Consider the following 20059-nt stretch of genomic DNA (forward strand, 5'->3'; position numbering starts at 1 on the left):
CCACCTCAATTTATCCATTCGCTATAATATGTTGGTTTCATTTCAATGTGTAGCTAAAGACAACATATACAATTCTGGTTCTGAAGAAGTGCATTTTGTGGGGAAAAAAAATGTGGAAAAAAAAATATACAGTGCCTTGCATAAGTATTCACCCCCCTTGGACTTTTTCCCATTATGTACTGTTACTAACTGGAATTCAAATAGACTTAAATAAACTTTTTCCCGTTTGATCAACAAAACATGCATAGTACTTTGGAGGTGCAAAATAAATTTTATTGTGACACAAACAATAATGAGAACAAAAAAGTTGACATCTGTTGGGTGCATAAGTATTCACCCCCCTGTGTCAATACTTGGTAGAACCCCCTTTCGCTGCAATTACAGCTGCAAGTCTTTTGGGGTAAGTCTCTACCAGCTTTGCACATCTAGAGATGGAAAGGTTTGTCCATTCTTCTTGGCAAAAAAGATGAAGCTCAGTCAGATTGGATGGAGACCGTCTGTGAACCGCAATCTTCAAGTCTTGCCATAGATTCTCTATTGGATTGAGGTCTGGGCTTTGACTGGGCCATTTTAAGACATTAACATTCTTTAATCCAAACCATTCCTTTGTAGCTCTGGCTGTATGTTTAGGGTCATTGTCCTGCTGGAAGATGAACCTCCGCCCCAGTCTCAAGTCTTTTGCAGACTGCATCAGATTTTCTTCAAGGATTTCCCTGTATTTGGCTCCATCCATCTTTCCCTCTATTCTGACCAGTTTCCCTGTACCTGCTGAAGAGAAGCATCCCCACAGCATGATGCTACCACCACCATGTTTCACTGTTGGGATGGTGTGCTCAGGGTGATGGGCAGTGTTGGGTTTTCGCCACACATAGCGTTTTGCATTGAGGCCAAAAAGTTCAATTTTGGTCTCATCTGACCAGAGCAACTTCTTCCACATGTTTGCTGTGTCTCCCACATGGCTTCTGGCAAACTCCAAACGGGATTTTTTATGGATCCCTTTCAACAATGGCTTTCTTCTTGCCACTCTTCCATAAAGGCCAGATTTGTGGAGTAGACGACTAATAGTTGTCCTGTGGACAGATTCTCCCACCTCAGCTGTGGATCTCTGCAACTCCTCCAGAGTAACCATGGGCCTCCTGGTTGCTTCTCTGATTAATTTTCTCCTTGTCCTACTCTTCAGTTTGGGTGGACGGCCTCCTCTTGGTAGGTTTGCGGTTGTGCCATATTCTTTCCATTTTCTTATGATGGATTTTATGGTGCTCAGAGAGATGTTCAAAGCTCTGGATATTTTTTTATAACCTAACCCTGCTTCATATTTCTCCACAACTTTATCCCTGACCTGTTTGGTGAGCTCCTTGGTCTTCATGATGCTGTTTGTTCAGTAATGATCTCCAACAAACTCTGAGTCCGTCACAGAACAGGTGTATTTATACTGAGATTAAATTGCAGACAGGTGGACCCTATTTACTAATTATGTGACTTGCAAATGTGACTTGTGAATGCAATTGGTCGCACCAGAGCTTTGTTAGGGGTTTCACAGTAAAGGGGGTGAATACATATGCACTCAACACTTTTCAGATTTTTATTTGTAAATAATTGTGAAATCCATGTAATATTTCCCCCCACTTCCAAATGATGCACTATTTTGTGTTGGTCCATTACATAAACTCACGATGAAATACATTTTAATCTGTGGTTATACCATGACAAAATGTAGAAAAGTCCAAAGGGGGTGAATACTTATGCAAGGCACTGTATATAAAAAATTGTCTTATCAACCAAAAATTTCGCGACCCCCCCTGCAGTACCCCCGCGGACCCCCTAGGGATCGCGGACCCCCTGTTGAAGACCACTGCATTAGAGTCCTTGACTGGCAGAGCTCTGTTTAGTTCAAAAGAATAAACTTTTACATTTGAAATTCATGGTCTCTTTATGTAGAAGAAATCAGAAACATAGTCCTTCAACTGCACCTACACTTGGATGACACCACAGGAGCATTATGGTGCATGTTATATATTATTCAGTTTTTTACGTTTGAAGCAGTGGTCACCACTTACTTCAAATGTATTGGATTAAAACCAAACTTACAAACATCAGTGTGATAAAAATTACCTAAAATATTTTTTTTTATTGTAAGCATACTTTCAATTTTCGGTCGATGCATGTCCCATCTGCTAACAAGTGTTTAAGTCCCTTACTGCAGCCAGCCAACAGGCGGCAAAGGAGATACTTTGGCCTTCATTTGGAGAACTGCCATGTTGTCTTCTTTATGAATACTCTATGCTTGACCCTGATATTAAATTAGGATGAAATTCAATTGTTACCCAACCTAACCTTTGCTGTTTGTCATGTGGACAAGTTGGAGATTTGCTATGCCTACACCTGGTTGCCATGGTATGATTGTACATATTCTGCCCAAGGGTGGGGTTTTATGAATTACCCATTTCCAACCAATTGTGGTATTAATAATAATATTTGTTGGTGATGAAACACTATTTCTGTGGGGCTTTTCCATAATGCTAAAATGGGGCATCAAACTAAAATTATACATTCATAGTGAATTAAATTGGAGGATTTTAATGAAATTTGACAGTGGGTCATAACAGAAGGTACAAATAATGCTGCGATAAATCATCCCACCAGGAATAACCCAATAAACCATTCTGGTCTGAGCCACATTGTCATTATAAACCCAGACAGCCCAACCCTTCTATCTCGTGTCTCATTCACCTTCATTTCAAGACAGGGACCAGTATCAGTGTTACACATTTGCCCACCATTCCAGTGAAGGGCTGGATGAATTTTTCCAGTGAGATCATAAATCCACTCTATACCTGGTCGAGCACTGTTAGAACGCGCAGCGGTTTGCTATAGCCGGCTCCCCTGGCCCAAGACTATAGATCTGGATTGACAGCTGCTCGGGTCCTGTCTGCCACTGTTAATTATTGAAGGATTTGGGCTGACGGCGAGCGGCTCTGCCAAGCGACCTTGAGCCCTGCTGGGGCCGAAGGACTTCCAACTAAAAGCCTGCTCCCCCTGTCACGGCAAGCAAGAGGCTCTTCGGCCAGGCTGCCCAATTGTTTCATAAGAGAGATTGATAGATAACTGCCTGTGCCACATTGCTGGAGAGCATTCCCCTTCAGAATCTGATGTGCTTTAAATATGGATTCCCACTCGTCTCCCTAGTTTGTATGCACCATGTGGATCATTTGACCAACACTGTGACTTAAATGTACAATAACTCCCTCTGGAGTACTACATGTTTGATATCGGATATCTACGGTGGCCCTGAGAGCTCAATGCAGTACAACTTTAAAAACCACTTCTAAATAGATACTACACGTACAAATGGAGGCAAATAGAAAACCAACACATCCATACAACAAATCACAAATAATGATGTCGCAACTAAATGCTAAAAAATTGTAACTTTCAAAGACACTGAGAGGATTTTACACGCTTTTATTTCATCATGCCTTGACTATTGTGCCAGCCTCTTTACTTTTCTAACACCAAAAGCTATTGATCGACTCCAGACTGCACAGAACTCCGCTGCCAGGCTTAGAACCAGAAACACAAACCATGACCACATCACTCCTGTTTTAGTGTCTTTACACTGGCTTCCTGTATGTTTTAGAATTGATTTTAAGATTTAACGGATTACTTTTAAAGCTTTCCATGGCCTTTCTCCCAGATACATATTCACGTACATGGAGACCCTCGGGCAGAGGTCTTCTCGGTTTTCCAATTACTAGATTAAAAACTAAAGGGGAGCCTTTGCTGTGAGGGCGACAAAGCTCATGAACTATCTGCCTGAGGAAATCAGGTCAGCTGAGTCAGCGATCTCTTTTAAATCTCTTGTTAAAACATACGTTTATAAGAATGCCTTTCCTCATTTTACCAGAATTTTCTTTTTTTTCATTTAAAATAATTATATCTCTTTCAGCGTTCTTTTAAATGGATACCATCTTTTAATATTGTGATTGTAAATTTTTTGCTGTACTCGTGATTTTACAACCTGCTGCCTTTGTAAAGCACTTTATAAATGACTCACAACCCAAAAGGGTAAACTAAAAAGTGATAAACGTGACACTTAAGCCTGACAATCCAAATTATCAGGTGAAATACACTTAAATAAATGAGAAATAGGTTAACATGTTGAGGTTCAATATAACATGCTTTATAAATAGCTGGATCAAACAGATGAGAAGTTGTTTTAACAAGTTCTAAACAACCTCTTACTTTTTCTGAACTATAACTAACGAGCACTCAATGCAGTGACTTTACCTACATCACTGTGTCACCGTTTTTCTGCTCTGTGTTTGTGTGAGTCTGATGATTTGGACTACAGTCTGTTTAGGATTTGGGTGGTGTAAATCAATTATTTCATTTATATTAAACTCAGGCACAAAGAATTCAACCCACTGCAACACTAAAAGAAGGGAAAACCTCTGACCTGGCAACCCTATGTGTCAACAACAAGTGTGTCTCAGCCATGTTCATCACATTTTAGTGTCCCCTGACACATGTTCAGTTGAGTTGAGTATTTGGCAGTGTAGTGAGTATTCCGTTTTTGTGAGTATTTCGTTTTTGTAAGTATTTACTGTGTGTTTTGTATTTGTACTGAATGCGTGGTCAAATTGACGATGTGATTCTTTTTGCATGTGTTGCATCTATCTTAAATTGTAGTGAGTTGAGCTCTCAGGTCCACCGTTGTTATCTATTCTACGTTAAATCTAAAGTAGTTTGCATCTTATCATACATCGGCTGAGACGGCAATGGAAAGAGAAACGCAGACAGTGAAAAATCCTTGACAGCATCACAGAAAAAAAAAACTACACGGAAGGAGCTCTAGATATAAAGTGAGATTAATAGTTTATCCACAGTAACAGAGTACATAAGGAAACAGAAGAAGCTGGAGAATGATGGTGTATTATGTGTCATGCAAGAGAGGAATGGCGCTGAGATAGTGGTCAAACTCCTGCTCACTGCAGCCTCTCCTTGCCTCGTGCTCCTCTTCCTCTTCATCGCTCTCCAAGTGTTGAGTCCAGGATCCAGACTCCAGTCCCCAGGTTTTTGCTCGAGCCATGCTGTTGGATCCAGCAGCAAATGCCTGTTTATCCTGCCTCTCCTCTCCTCTCTCCCCTCTCCTCTCCCTCTCTCACTGTGCACTGCTCTGCTCTGCTGCAGTGGATGGTCCTCACCGTGCGCTCACAACTCGTCTCCGTGGAGGAGATCTGAGCATCTCACTGTCGTTTTCCCACCCTCCTGCTTCCCCCCCCTGTTCTGCCCCTCGTTCCTTTGCCACCGTACCATCAGCGGGGTCTGGATAAATGTGAGGGGAAAAGTCATAGGATAGACGAGGGAGAAAGGGAAAGAGCTCAGGAAGTGTTGAATCCAACATCTCCTGCACACATGACTGTGTGATGCTCCACTGTCTCCGGGTGACAGAGATGCTCGTGCTCTTAGATGCCTCCTGCGTTTAGACTCTGTTCCAGGTAAGTTCTTCCTCTGGCTTGATCTGTTTGGTCTTATTCTGCGTTTTGATGTAAAAGGTGACAGAGGAGCATCAATGGCTTAATTCCCCCTCAGGGTGTGGGAGTAACATGTTCTAATGAGGGGGGGGATATTTTGGCTGAGATTGTGTGGTGTATTATAGTTATGGATACGGCATATGTGTATGTATGTGCCAACTCTGTGATTCCATCATATTTTTCAAAGAGCTCTGAATGAATTCTGATCCACTGCAGCAACTTGAGAATCATCTCTTTTCAAATATTATCTGTGTTTACCCTCTTGTACTGTGCACGATTTGCATGTTTCACACACTGTCATCCACGATCCAATCTGTCAGTGGGCATCAGGGAGTGGTAGTGGATTTATTAACGTGTATTGGAGTCGCTCAGAGTGTGTGTCCTGGGGTGGGCCAGTGGGTGGGTATCAAAAAAAAAGTGCAGCATTATAAATGTTACCTTTTCGTTTTGGGGGAAACCCTTTGGAGAGGTTGTGCGTATGGAGTGCAGCACGGCACGGATGATAACAAGGAAATTCTGTGCGTGCGCGGTCGAGGGCGCACGCTAAAAGCCGCGCATGTGTGTGTGGGCGCGTGCATGTGGGTGTGTGGGCAGCTGTATGCATGTAATGTAAACTCATGTAGGGATGAGCGCTGCGTGGGCGGCTTGTGCGTCATTTTTGTGTTTTGTGAATGAAGTGCTTTTAGTGTGCGGTCAAGGAGAAAGAAAGGGCACGTGTGTTGACATATGTTTCCTCTCTTGTGTGGTGTGTGTTTCCCTCTGAAGCACTATTATTGACTGGCTCCCATCCACTTGAATGTGGTCGTGGGCTAAGACCTCAGCAGCACACACACACACACACACACACACACACACACACACACACACACACACACACACACACACACACACACACAGTCACTTTTGGGGAAACACTCCTCTACAGTACAGTTCATGAGGTAATGCCTGGCGTTCCTCTGTGGGTGGTGACTTGGTGACGATTTACAACCCAGGCTCGGGGGTTCTCACCACCCCTGGTGTAAATCAACCAGCTTGGCGGAGCACAGAGCCACTGCAGCCAGTTTGGAGGAGATGCTGTGGACGTTCATGTCCACTGCTGCACTGCAGACAGATTCTCTCTCTCCACAGTGTTACTCAGCCACAGACAGCCTAGGCTTGGTTAGAGAGCCTCTCCATCTATCAGTCCCTGCTATTTGAACAGATGCTCGTAATCCGAAGTAACTTCCAGCATGGCGGTGTGGTGTTTTTGCGGGTGCGGCCGGATCCATCTGATGGGAATTGATGCCTGTGTGTGGCGTTGTGAGTTCCGTACTAGATAAACTGATGCCAGTATGCTTAAGGATCAGGTCTCTAGGTATTAGTTGAAAAAGGATTTCAGCATCAGACATATAATGAACATAGTGATAATCAATCCCCAGCACATGTTGTGGCTCATCTGTCTTTCCCAAGTAAAGCTCATTAATTGGAATTAGAGGGCCTTCATTTTCAATGGGGCTTCCCCCTACATGTAAACAGTACAATGCTGTGCCTAATTCTGAACTTTTACATCATTACAGTAGACTGCTACTGTAGTATTAGGCACGGTGCTATACTGTAATTAGCGTATGTAAGGAAGAGCAATGGGAATCTGGTTCAATTCACAGTGACAGAAACCATCGGCTGAAGACAGGTCGCTGTATCACATATAGCTGGGTGTATTCCTGCAGAGTACACAGGCTTATTTAGACGCTCTTCTGTTAACATGCATGTGTTATAACATGTGTTATAACCTGCAATACTAAAGAAATAATCATAGATCCAAGTGTCACTGCGGTGGTGAAGTGTCCCCTTAAATCCATGTCTCACACTCATGAAGCGTAGCTCATAGTTAATGCAAATGGAAGGAGGAGGTGTTCATGAATTTGTACTTGACTATATAGAGGACAATCGTGAACACACATAAGAGTTTGGAGGACTAGAGGTAAACAATTAAGCGGGGTGAGTCGGTGGAGGACAGGTTCCCACTGGGGTCTTTAACGCTGGGGTCTTTGTGTGTGGAGTTTCCATGTTCTCCCTGTGTCCGTGTGGATTGTCTCTGGGTACATGCAGACCAGGGTTAGGTCAATTGGAGACGCTACATTGACCTTCAGTGTGAATGTGAGCGTGAATCCTTTGGTTGTCCACTTGCTCTGTGATACACTAGAGATGTGAGTGTTGTGTTGTGAGTATTTGGTTGTGTTGTGTGACCCTCAGGAGATGAGTGGTACAGATAAATGCAACAGACGGACACGTGATTTAGCAGATTTTTATATATGTAGCATCTATTTCGCCAAATTTAATAGCTATAAAAATGTTATAATGAACAAATTAGATTTTATATCTAATTTAGCCGATGGCCAAAAACATCAACATAAAAAATTATATTATCCTCAACACCTCTTTATAGAGAAAGGAGAAACTGTTTAATAATTTATCACATATTTTGCCAGGCTATGATTCGGTCTGGTATAATGATGTGTAAACATGTTCTGTAATTGACTTATCTGAAAGCTAAACCATTAAACACATATTTCATGGTCTGGTGCATGGGTAGAAATTCAACCATTCAAATATTATATTCTTCCTCTAAAACCATTTTGTGCTGTGATTGGCCCACCTGCCAAAGACATCAAACAAGCGGGGCGAGACCGAGCTTTATCACCACACCCTCTGATTTTCACTCCACATACTGTTTTCACTCATGGCCTCATGCAAGTGTGATGATAATAGCAGGCAACCGCACCGATCATTGGAGCTTTGCTTTTGCAGTAGTATCCGAATTAACCACATCTGCCAGCTTGGCTTGTAACTTGATGACACCACCAGGCAACAATAATATTTGTTTTTGTTTTGAATCTCAAGCTACCTTATGTAGATATACGGAGTGCACATGAACCTGGCTGACTGACAATGAATCGGTATGAGCCAGGACTGAGACATATACAGCTTGGTCTGCGGAACACGACACTGTCACATTTACTTTTAGCGAGATGGGTTACTCTCGAGTGGCGGCTGGATTTGACACGTGGCGAACAGGTTGATTACATAATGTGTTTTCCTTTGGTCGATTAGCATGTAATCTGTGTGTCATGTTCGGTTTGGCTGTCTGGCTTATTCCACTTCCGTTTGATGCCTGTTTTTCCCAAGAGTAGCAAATGAAGGACAACATTGATATGTACACATACATGCACACTAACACACACACACACACACACACACACACACATATTAAGTAATGCACAGATGGAAGAAGCGTTCTGAGCGGTGTTGGCAGCTCACGTTGGCTATCTGGGACAATGGACAGCTTCTGATGGCACGGTCATGAACACTCAAACGCTGACGCTCTTCGACGACCAAAACAGCCCAAAGTGTCACCATCCTTCCTTCCCATCTCGACATGCAGCTGCAGCTGTGAGACCCCGTACAGAATATTGCCGTCAGCACCTCGCAATACCAATCTACATCACTTCACATGAATTATACGTGCGGTGGAGAAATCTGTAATGACTATGACAAGGAGCTATATATTCAATTTGCGCAAGACGCCTTGGGTCACGCGTCTTGTGAAGGTTTCCAGATAGTTAATTGGTTTTTGAAAATGCGGTTGACGTGGATACAGGTCTGTTTGCGTCGTCAGGGTAACAAATCCTGTTTGCAGCGCTCCCGGTTTCGTGGTTCGCGGCCCACTCACGTTGATTTGCAAAGATTAAGGACGCATGTTTCCACAGGCCAACGAGGAGCGTCTACTGGAACGACGGCGGAGTGACTCTGAAAATGTGCTCCTTATGTAAAGAGACACAAATTCTTTATTTCTGTTGCAACGCAGCTGCAGGAACTTTGCAGGGAAGGAACGTGTTTGACTGAATGAGATAGAAACGGGCTGACGGCTTAATCTGAAAGAATTTAATTTGTCATGGATCATTGTTTCAGCAGCTGACATGGATGAAGGCTATGGCAGGGCACTTTCTTATTTTTGGACTGAGAATAATGTGCCACGGCTCTGGATGAGTGCACGAGCTGTTGGACACACAGATGGTGGCCCGGCTTGTTATAAGAAATCCCCGGTCAGTACATGTTGTTCCAATGTGCGTCCTCTCCCTGGAGATGGTCAGTAGCTGGTGTCAGATGTGTCAGTTTGCAGCATGTGTGTGCGGTTTTTTTTTAATTGTGTTTTATGTGAGGCTGAAGAAATGTCAGTGCACAGTCTGTCTGCTGGGTTCATGTTTTTAGCCTCCAATCAGTGTCCGACTGACTCCATCAGCCTCTCTCCTTTTAGAAAACACTGAAACCTGCAGAATGCTAGAAAGGCTTTGAACAGTCTCCTCTTCAGAACAAGCTTCCCTCCCTATGGAGAATCCTGAACCGAACCCAAAAGAAATACAAGAGAACAAAGTCCCCTCTTCTTTTTTCCTCAGGCTTCCTCTCTCTCTTCATCTTCTCTCTCTCCTCTTTTCTGGCCAGTTAGTTAGTTTGAATGCAGCCTGAGCAGGTGCCAGAGCTCAGCCTCTGAGCCACAGGTCAAGAATTAAAGCCAAAAGTCTCATGCACCGAAAACTAAACAACCTCCTTTGCTTCCAGAAAGTTAGACTCCAATGAGCTGCGATTCTCTCTCCCTTTACCTCCACCAGCAGCTTGTTGACACACCTTCACGCCTCTGCTAACCACCAAGTCACAGGATGATAAACTGCTGTTCCCTCAGGCACGCCACCATTCTACCGTTACCTTTTGCTAGTGTAACAGGTTCACACGTGTGTTTTGCGTTCCACTTCCTTTCTGCAGTGTGGCTGCGTACACATAGTGTGACAAAACTGTTTTATTTCCAAAGCCCATTTCCCACAATGTCGAACCATCACACACAAACCATTCAGTCCTGTTTCAAAGGAGTAATTCAACATTTAACTTACAGAGACTAAGACGGGACAATTGATTCATTCTTTGAACAACGAGCTATAGAGGTTGGCTGGTTTTTTCCATCTATTTCTAATATTTTATGGTAAGCTAAGCTTCCCAGCTTCCTTTTAACATTTACTCAAAATGTTGACTAATCAAGGGAGGATATCTGATTATTACAACCTAAAGTAGATTTCAAATATCAGCGTTCACTTTTTGTAATAAATGTTCTACTGTTGGGGCAAAAGACATTTGGTTGTTGAGGTTCCAGAGGATCAGGCTCACAAACTCCAAACCCTACAGTTCTCTATTTTCAGTCCTCGTGGGTATCCAAAAGTTTTCAAAGACATTGAAGATATTCGGCTGAATCTGGAAGAAGTTATATGAAATGATGCTCAAAACAACCAGGGTGTGATGCAGCTTTGCAGCCACCTGGATGCTTGGGTTCGATTGATTTACTCCTAATCCGTTGCTTAAAAAAAAAATCAGAAGATGATTCACGATATCAAAGATTTGATAAAACTGTAGAATAAGATTTCTCATTTCTTTCTGTTCCTTAGAAGAAGTAAAAGTGCATAGGGATATTATATATTATGTCATTAGAGTAGAATTGTATTGGTAGGAGCTGCACTTCCTGACACAACATCATGCATTGATGAATATTGTCATGTAGCAAGAGTGTCAGGACTTATCCCATCACACCATCACCACTAAACACAGTTCCTTTCTTTGCAACAAGGTTTAAAATCCTGTCTGTTTGACACCACATCACAGGACCTTGCTCCTTTAGTTGCCATGGAGACACCATTAGGCAGTGGTGCCATACCGATTTTTTGTATTTCTTTGCATAACCCCACGCCAAACCGGCTTGTCGGGCGGCTCGGCGGTGCCAACTTCCTGCGTGGGTGTGTAGATGGGTGCACATGCACGTTTTATTCTGACTGAGAGCGAGTGGGAGAGAAAAGAAAAAGAGATATCAAAACAAGGTGGGAGGGACAGAGAGAATGAACAAAAGAGCGGGGAATAGAATGAGAGAGGTGAATGATGGAGACGACGAGCAGGAAACGTACACAGAAGTAAAGTGTACACAAAGGCGCACACGCACAAACACATACTCACGCATCCTCCCGCAGAGAGGACTAGATGGGGATGTGTGAGCGAGCAGGAGTGTGGGTGGAGGGATGCCGCAACAGTGCAGCTTATTTTGCTTCCACCCTCTCTCAGGGACTTCTCCCTGCATCACTTCAAGTTTCCTCTGAGGCCACTTCACACAGTGTGATGCCAAATACAGACTCACTCTCATTATAATCACACATGAGAGTTTGATTATGACTCTTAACGATTTCCAGGTCCCAGTAAAACGTATTGATTTGTTTTCGGAGAGGGCATGAGCAGTACGGTGCAATACCATTAAAAAAAAATAGGGCTAATTTGTCACCTTGTTTTCACCTAATCCCCGTCATTCACTGTGCATAATCATTGTGAGTGACCCAGTTTGGGTTAATCCATTGGGCTATTTGCTCCTTATCAAAACTCAAGTTACCACATTAATAGACTGATTTCCTTTGCTGCATTCATTGGCAAATAGAATATTAACATATTCAATGCTCAGTAAATAATTTCTGGTATTTCTGCAAAGTATACGAACAAACATACATATTTACATGTAGTCTGAAGAGTGTCACATTTTCTATGTTATATAATACATTGTATTGAGTTTCACTGTTTTTACTCAATAAGAAAAGATACAAAAACATATGAGTTAGTCATCTCTCCAGAACAAAAAGCAAGTATGTTGAAAACTGGAAATCACCATTTCCTTCCCCACCCATCACAGGCTTAAGAACACATATGGATAAAAGGTTGAAAATATTATGAAATATTCATAAATTGAGCAATACAGTTTATACAAAATATGTTTTAATAACATTTTTAAATAATCAAAACAAAAGCAATAGGCTCCTCGCACTGTGAGTGCTCAGGCCCTAAAAATAAAGATGGTATTATAATGTAATAGCTCTTCGGACATAAGGGCTTTGATATGCTCCTCGGTTGCATTGTGGATTCTGGTCAGCAGATGTCACTGTCCATGTTTAACACTGTAAATGTATTTTTAATGGTGTATTGGGTGTAGAAGGTTTTAGGTCTTTGTATCAGGGTGGGGTTCTCTTTGATAAAGCAATTGTCTTTGTAAGAAGCGCTCAAATGGCCCTTGGAACTAATTTATCAAGTTGGTGATGTGTTTGGTGCTGTCACAGATATGTCTCCAAAACAAGTGTGCAGAATAGGTCAATATGTAAATTAACATGAAGCTATATTAATAATGATCATTTCTCTCTGCATGTTGTATCTGTCTTTACAACCAGTTCTGTAAAATATCTCTGTTTCCGCTTTGACATTTAATAAAGAATTTGGCTTGTGTCACACAAAGCTCGGAATATGTGGGACAGCTGCTGTTCATCATGTGAGAACCAAAATGCAGATGCCACATGAGCTCAGATCCACAGTCTTTAATTTGCCTGAAAAGTAGGGTGGACAGATTGGGAGTCAGGAAGGTCACTTATCAAAGAGAGACTAAATGCACAGAGTTATCTATACATAGGTCAAACTTATCAGGCTGGGGCAGGTTATTAACGAAGGGCATGGATGCAGATAAAGACAGGAAGTGAAATTTTCTGAAACAAGAAACACAGGTTAGTACAAAATAAAACAGGAAGTAATAAACTGAGTCTAATCCAAGTCCAAAAGCTATAATGAGTCCAACAAAAGATCCACTAAGAAATCCAAAAGTCTTGACCCTTTTTTGATGATATATATTACTGTATATAACTGTAAATTGTACATAACGATCCACAATGATGTGCATAACAGCACAGCTTGGTCCCTTTGCACATAAACCTTTCCAGCGTGTGTAGTTTACTGTTTCTAGATATATCACAGTAAGTAATTTTACTGCTCAACGGCCGTCTATCCACATGATGCAACCCTCCCCCTGTCGAGTGCCTCAGAATCATCGCTCCATCCATACACAGCTCTCTGGTAAAGTGACACAACATGAACTGTGATTGAGTATTGGGACCTTTACCATTTGTTTCACAGGAGGTTTGGTATATAAGGCCGGGAGTTCTATCAATCCTGCTTTACTTTACATTGCCATCACAGAGGGTGGAGACGCTGCGACCTGAGGGAAATAGTCAGGACTTCTGATATGTGCTGTGGACGCAGTGGATGCACCTGCAGGTCAAAGGCGAGACTGCGCAATCAGAGGGAAAATGGAGGTTTTGAGATGGAGAGAGAGAGAGAGAGTGTGTGTGTGGGGGGGGGGGGGGGGGTAGTGAGACCTGGTGAGCGAGATTTCACATCTGTCAAGTGCCATCAGCAGACGAGTGAGGACAATGGCAGTGGCGGCTGTAAAGGTTTTGTTTTGCTTCATACGTCGATTGATTCAACACAATTGAACTTCATCTTTATATAATCGAATGATTCAACAAATCTGTCTGTGACTTGCATATCTCAAAAAACATTCAGGGAAGTGCAGTGTCACATCCGGACATGCAGCTCTTTGCGCAGCAGCGGTGTTACAGTTTTTCAGAAAGAAAACTGCGACCAGCATCAACACAGGCCAAACAAACAGCCCAGTCCAATCAGCCATGTTTACTAGGGTTACTGGCGATAAGTCGATTTGAATCATTTCATTTGTCTTTGGTGCTGGGTCTTTTGGGAACCCAGTCCTCCGTGCTTGATGTTTACCTGCAGTGTTTGTCTCTGCACAAACCAAAATTCAAACATCTGATAAAGATCCAGGATCGTTCATCACAGTTGTAACCAGTTTAAATGACTAAGTAATCATTGGCAGGGCACTACAGAGAGACAGTGTGTTTTCTCGGTGCAGGGACTCAGGGGTTTTCAGGTGCAGATTTTTCAGCAGCTTGTGCCAAATCCTCGGTTATGCCAGGACACAAACTTCTGTGTACATACAGTGTGAACACACAGACCCTATGGATCTGTACCCTGACCAAAATGCTGTCTGGAGTACTTTTGCTCTTTCTCTTACCCCTCCCAATTTACTCTGTGCTTGCTCTCTCTTGTCCGCCCCCGTTCACAGAGGTACACGCACACATTTTCTCATCCGGATCCTGAGCCTCTCATTCCCATTTGTTTACTCTGTGATTTTTCTTCTGCAGTATGAGCGCATCCAAACTTTAACACTCCTCCGGTCATCTTTAAAGAATCCAGTGTGGATTTTTTTGGTGCTGTAAATTCTCTCCGAACATCTCTCTCTCTCTCTCTCTCTCTCTCTGAAAGTGTGCAGTTTGGCACCATCAGACACTGAACTACACAAATACACCATCCTGATCTCTTTAATGGTATTAATGTATTCTCTCACAAGTCTTGCTGGTGTCTCTCTGTCTGCCCATGCCTTCACAAACCCGGCATTAAAAACACAGTCAATACATTACAGACCATCTGAGGGCTGTTTGAAGCACCAGGGTTCTGACCAGACTCTTGCTCGCTAATGAGAGGTACGGGCGCTGCGGCCACATCACTTAGTTCGGTCATGTGATGCACTGACCTGTTGTGAAATTAGCATGTGCATTGTGTCAAGCAAGACAGGATTAGACCTGATGTGGTGAGGTCAAAGGCAAATGCGCATTGGCTGCATTTTGCCACAGTCAAAGATTTTCATATATGCACTAGCCTGGCATTATTCACATGGTTTATTATTCACATTGCATATACAGCATAGAAATGATGCATTAAAAGGGCATTAGATTTTGTTGCAGACCCAAGATGAATATATGTAACCAAAACGCGTGTTTGTCATATTGTGAGGTTATGGTACTCTCTTCATGTTTTGCTGTTTTGCATAGTCACTCGCTCCTTTTACGAGCTAAGTAACAATTGTGAAAGCAGCATCATGAGGGGTTAAACCCGATGTGGTGATGAAGCCATTTTGTCTGTTCACAGTTTTTTTTGTGTTTTCAAGTTTTTTATTAAACAGCTGCAGGGGTGTGCAAAACAACTAATCTGCCTTTTGCACCAGCAACTCCAACAAGCTTTACCTAATACACAATTGAGTATTGTACTTTGTTACTGTACATAATACTTAGCTAACATGATAAACTAAAGTATTGAGCCAGCATAACCAGGTTTTAATCTGAGTTGTTGTAAACTGGAGTGTAGCCTGCAATTAACTAGCCAAGCCTGAACAGAACTCTACAGGTACTCTGGGCCTTGTATCCAAACCTGACACAAGTCTGATATTATCTCCCGGTACCGGCCCGTGCAGTGTAAACAGTGAGGTAGACAGCCCGGCCAACATGACCAAACTGAATATCATTTCATCCTTTTTTTTCCAAACCCGACTCGGGCCTGTCATGCCTGTCAGGCTGGAACAAACATTTCTCAGTGTTAACCCCAGAGCTTTACTGTACTGTGAGACTGAGCTATCCGTAGACGGTCATTGAATGAGTCCAAACTGATGGCTGGTTGATTATTGTGTGTGGAGGATTTGGATTTATTCAACAGCACCTTTGAAGGAGCTGGGTGTATTGTAATAATTAATCAATTATGAGTAATTGATTGCGGAGTAACTGCAACATGATTGCCGCATCATGTTTTTTCTTTCCTGACACCAGCAATCACTGGATAGGCTGAATAGCTGGCTCCTGTTTGTGCTCTGCAGTTCACCAAATTGCTGGGTACAGTTGGTGAATCACAGCTGATGTCTCTGTCACACTCCAAACTGAATGACTTGGAGTCTTTCCTTGAGCTTTTTCAGTCAGGACCAACTGGAATAAAGAGGCAGGATAGGGCAGAGGAGGAGAGGGGGTCGTGATTAAACAAGTTTTTGTCACTTGGAAGTGTGAAGCTGTTTCTTACTGCAGATATTTAGTAACTGATCAGAGAGGAAGTGTTATCCTTGAAGTGACCAAATGCCCTGCACTTCACTGCCATCTACTTATATTGCTCACCGCATTACACAGTCAGTCATCACCAGAATGCAATTACACCCACTCCCCTCACAGCTCCTATTAATAGCTGCAGATAAATCATCAATGTGACACGTCCGTGACACGTTGCCATATTTTCATCAAATGACTGTGGCATGATTGTGGTTTCCCAACAAAATGCATATCGAGAGCATTCAGATGCAAACGTTGAAAAAAGTTGAATTAACGCGACGGTGCCCCTTGTGAGAAATGTTCTTTAAAAAACACAACCCCTTTCAACAAGTGTAGTGTGGGTCCTTCAGGCACAAAAACAATGTTCACATTTGCACCTTCCCCATGTGGGCTCGGTAGCAATGTGACACCTTTGATATGATGTGGTTGCGAGCTAACACCTGCAGGTCTGTGTGTGTTAGAGGAAAAAAAAGACACAAATCCATCCACAACTGGAGCCACTCAACCCTCCTCCTTACAGCTGATGGGTAGCAGGTCGATCCAGAGACCTGCTGACTAATAGAGGTGGGGGGGGTCATTAGGCCAGGTGGTGCCGCTGTGAGACCCACTGAGCAGCACATGTCTGGCATTATCACCTACACACAGGACTATAGATTAACACACTTTGAATATTAAGCATCGTTCATGTAAAATACAATCAGGACCCAGCCTGCCTGAATGCCATGTGTGTTTGAGGAGTATGCCACAGTCAGTTTTGGAATTGACCAGTGTTTGCTAACAGGTATAGAGAGGCAGGCTTAAGACTGATTGTTAATGGGAATCATAGTGTTTCTGCGGCATTGATGCAAACACCTCAGATGTCCTAGATGACATTTTAAGAGCCACTAAGAGTTGTGTACGTTGTACAGCTCTTGTGTGTGAATTTTTTGTTTCTAACTGTCTGAGAGTGAACCAGATCAGGAGTGAGGAGGAAATAATGCTCAACAAGCAATTTGTGCCTCTTCTGTTATTTTGACATCACACAGCCCTGCATCCAGAAGGTCATTTAAAAACATTTACCCCTGTTACACCGTCTGGTTAAAAGATGTTTTTTTTATTTGCTAATTTAGAAAAATGATGACACTCCTGTGAGCACCAGCATTTCAGATCAGAGGAAAACTTTATCACCCCCACTTCTGTTCTCATCCCGAAAGTGAAAGTGCTCCCTAAACACACAATGAGAAGCACAACAGAAAAAAGGGAGCACCCGAACCATAATAATTCTTAGGTAACAGCAAATTAACTAACAGGGGTAAAAGCTAATCAACTTAATTTACCGTGCTTACACTCTATAGGAAGTCACACATAATAATGAATTCAGAAAGGAGCTAAGTAAATATTTCATCGTAGAGTGTAATGCCTATTTTTTTTTTTACTTTGGATGTGACAGTAAAGAATCTCGAGTCTTTAATCTTGATTAAGAGCGTTGGTGGGGGGGAACTGTCGGGGACCAAACTGAGCCCCACCCCGATAAACCCTGGATTCTCTATTTTATAAAAACAAATATTTATTCTGGTCTTTTCTCTTTCATAGCCTTCCCTTAGAGGAAATTCTCTAAGGTCAATTTCGACTGAAGGCTTGATATAGACTCCGAGATCTCACTTTATAGTTATATAAGAAGGCCCGATGGTTTCACTGGGAAGGTCTCACATGCATTAGTATGCAAATAAGCCGAATTAGCTACCAAAACAAAGAACAGAGACGCTTGGAGAGAAACTGTGACTTTGCTTCCTTCTCTGCTCAGGAAACATGCACTCCACTATATCTTCACAGAAACAATGAGTGTTGGCTGCTGTGTGAATGTTTAAAGTGTCATATGGCGCCAGTTTGGCTCTCAGGAGGATTGGATGGAGAGTTGTGAGACGAGGACGACACTCAATTAGCTGTTCAAATGCCAGAGTGAACCAGGCTCTGTGAATGACAATGGGGCATCACAGTGTCAGCTCTCCGAACTATCTGAGTGATTTCAGGAAACAGATGCACTGTACAGATGGGCATTGGTCTTTTTTCCTTAGCAGGCATATGACGCAGGCTCTAAATGTGTTTAATGGGCTTTTAGAAAGTTTGCGATTCTATCATTCCGGCTGCAAACTTGAACGTTTAGGGCCTGACACATCTCGTCTATTACAGATACTCAGGCATTGTATTGGCATTAATGAACATTTTAAATGGCTGCATACTTGAAAATTACCACAAGGACTCTCAGAATTCAAGTATCTATAAGACAGTTCTCTCACTGGGCCTCAGGCAGGATTTTCTTAATGAATAGAACAGGGACAAGATGGAAATTCTTTGTGCCGTGCCTGTCAGAATAAGTTGGGCATCCGTGAGGTTGTGAACCCATCACTAAGATGTGCCTTTTCTTTGTTCATCTGTTTCTTGGGTGTAAGTAGCAAGTAGTTATTATCAGAGGGTCAGGCTCACCTTACCCATCATGTATTACCAGAAATATCACCACAAAGAGAACGGAAAAAGCCCACTGTGAAATAAAATTGAAGGTCACATTTCTCACCTTTAACATGGAGTAAAACAACTGTGTGGAATAACTTAAGACTATCTCTGGTTCTGCTGCATTGAGGCTTTTAAAAAAAACTGTTTTAATATTACAAAGCAAATCAATGGAGCACTTTTTTAGAAGAAGACCAAAGTGGACACACATCGGTAACATCCCTACGCACAAAATTCCAAACCTGGCAGACACACAGCAACTCACTGGTTATTAACCATTTATCAACCCTGTTAACTATTATTTATTTTAATTAAAGAGATGGAGTTCGCGAAAATTGAGCTGGTGCAGCGTTAGGCGTTTCTGAAAATGATGACGAGCAAAAAAAAAAAATGGACAGAGGGAAAAGAAGAGCCTGGTGGGCCAGAAATGACTTGAGTCCTGCACAACTGGCACAGAGAGGGTGGGAAACGGGGAAGAGTAGGATTAACAAGGAGCTGAAGGAAAAAGAAAAGAAGAGGCAGGAAGAGAGCGACTCTTTGAAGTCAAAATTGTTGCAGACCAGAAATTACTTTCACGGTCAGCTGAAGGCTGCTAAAATCGCCAGCGAGGGTTGGAGGGTAAAGGAGCCGGAGAGTCACATCAGAGTCGCTGAGGAGTAGATTATTATGACATGAATAGAACATAAACTCTCACTGTATGCAATGTGATGCAGACACTGTGTGATTGACAGCTAGTGCCGCCCAATGGGTGCAGGTGGTAGGTTTAAGTTGGCATGCTGTGTCCTAGAGCTCAATGACATTTTCCGTTATACGTCTGCTCTGTCAGCTCATATAGAAAGGCCAAATTTCCAAGTTTCTTCTTGGATCACACACACACACACACACACACACACACACACACACACACACACAGTACCATCATGCCATTACTGCTGTTGATTAGGTGCAGGACCTTTAAGCCATAACAGCATTGACTGGAATCGTATTTCGTTACGGGGGCCACAGATGCTGATCAACTACCAAACTCCAGGCATGTTCCACATATGAGATTCGATGTGCTTGACATTAATTAAATCACCCTGGGCCAGAGACCGCCGGTGTATGGTGGCTTGACGTAAACCAGAGGCATCGTGGGAAAAATGCAAACACCTCCCAAGCAAGTGTTGTTTGATTGGACGGAGTTATTCCCTACAGCCTTGTCACTATGATTTAGACTCCATTCCT

The 20059-nt window shown here is 42.7% G+C and overlaps 1 protein-coding gene across 1 annotated transcript in view; it reads left to right on the forward strand.

The window, feature by feature from the left end:
* Positions 1 to 5184: 5184 nt before the first annotated feature.
* Positions 5185 to 20059, forward strand: part of dlgap2a (discs, large (Drosophila) homolog-associated protein 2a) — a 132140-nt gene continuing 117265 nt past the window's right edge. Inside the window, exon 1 of the mRNA XM_053435166.1 lies at positions 5185 to 5498. The gene's annotated coding sequence lies outside the window, so the exon portion shown is untranslated. The remainder of the gene's footprint in view (positions 5499 to 20059) is intronic.

Source organism: Pleuronectes platessa, chromosome 11, assembly GCF_947347685.1.
Source record: "Pleuronectes platessa chromosome 11, fPlePla1.1, whole genome shotgun sequence".
Taxonomy (NCBI): Eukaryota; Metazoa; Chordata; class Actinopteri; order Pleuronectiformes; family Pleuronectidae; genus Pleuronectes; species Pleuronectes platessa.